Source organism: Arachis duranensis, chromosome 6 (assembly GCF_000817695.3).
Source record: "Arachis duranensis cultivar V14167 chromosome 6, aradu.V14167.gnm2.J7QH, whole genome shotgun sequence".
Lineage (NCBI taxonomy): Eukaryota > Viridiplantae > Streptophyta > Magnoliopsida > Fabales > Fabaceae > Arachis > Arachis duranensis.
The window spans coordinates 28,869,997-28,871,465 of record NC_029777.3 but is presented as its reverse complement, the minus strand read 5'-3'; the positions used below and the strand labels follow the sequence as shown (position 1 = coordinate 28,871,465).

The following is a 1,469-nucleotide window of genomic DNA, read 5'->3' as shown; positions in this document are numbered from 1 at the left end:
ATGTCAGAAGGACATCTTTTGGTCATCTGCTTGTATCTTTCCCAAGCTTCATAGAGGGATTCACCATCTTTTTGTTTGAAGGTTTGAACATCCACTCTAAGCTTGCTCAGCTTTTGAGGAGGAAAGAACTTAGCCAAGAAGGTTGTGACCAGCTTATCCCAGGAGTTCAGGCTATCTTTAGGTTGAGAGTCCAACCATGCTCTAGCTTTGTCTCTTACAGCAAAAGGGAAAAGCATGAGCCTGTAGACTTCAGGATCTACTCCATTAGTCTTAACAGTCTCACAGATCTGCAAGAACTCAGTTAAGAACTGGTAGGGATCTTCTTATAGAAGTCCATGAAACTTACAGTTCTGTTGCATTAGAGCAACTAATTGAGGTTTCAGCTCAAAATTGTTGGCTCCAATGGCAGGAATTGAGATGCTTCTTCCATCAAACTTAGAAGTAGGTGTAGTGTAATCACCAAGCATCCTCCTTGCATTATTGTTGTTGGGTTCGGCTGCCATCTCCTTTTCTTGTTCGAAAATTTCAGCAAGGTTGTCTCTGGATTGTTGTAATTTAGCTTCTCTTAGTTTCCTCTTCAGAGTCCTTTCAGGTTCTGGATCAGCTTCAACAAGAATGCCTTTTTTCTTGTTCCTGCTCACATGAAAAAGAAGAGAACAAGAAAAAGAAGAGAAGAGGAATCCTCTATGTCACAGTAAAGAGGTTTCTTATTATTAGTAGAAGAAGAAAGTGAATAAGGGTGAAGAAGAATGAATAGTCTGAATAAAGGGTAAAGGTAGAGGCAGTGATTTGAGATGAAGAGAGGTTTCTTATTATTAGTAGAAGAAGAAAGTGAATAAGGGTGAAGAAGAATGAATAGTCTGAATAAAGGGTAAAGGTAGAGGCAGTGATTTGAGATGAAGAGAGGTGAAGAGAAGTGTTAGTAAATAAATAAATAAATAGAACAAGATGAGAGAGAGAAATTTTCGAAAATAAATTTTGAAAAGGAGTTAAATGATTTTCGAAAATAAAGATAAGAAATAAAATTAAAATTTAAAATTTAAAACAATTAATTAATTAAAAAAAGAGAATTTTTGAAAAAGAGGGAGATATTTTCGAAATTTAGAGAGAGAAAAGTAGTTAGGTGGTTTTGAAAAAGATAAGAAACAAACAAAAAGTCAAATAGTTAGTTGAAAAAGATTTGAAAATCAAATTTGAAAAGATAAGAAGATAAGAAGTTAGAAAAGATATTTTAAAATCAAATTTTTGAAAATAATTTAAAGATTGAACCTTTCTTAACAAGAAAGTAACAACTTCAAATTTTTGAATCAATCACATTAATTGTTAGTGTAATTTTCAAAAATCATGAAATAATATTAAGAAAAAGATTTTTGAAAAATATTTTTAAAATTTTCAAAAATAAATAAAAAAATGAAAAAGATTTGACTTTTGAAAAAGTTTTGAAAAGATAAGATTTTTTTAAATTGAAA

The 1,469-nt window shown here is 31.5% G+C and overlaps 1 non-coding gene across 1 annotated transcript; it reads left to right on the top strand.

The window, feature by feature from the left end:
• LOC127740282 (small nucleolar RNA R71) lies at positions 1 to 104 on the top strand. Its single transcript, XR_008000961.1, has one exon. It is a non-coding gene; the product is annotated as a small nucleolar RNA R71 (small nucleolar RNA).
• The last annotated feature ends 1,365 nt before the right edge of the window (positions 105 to 1,469 follow it).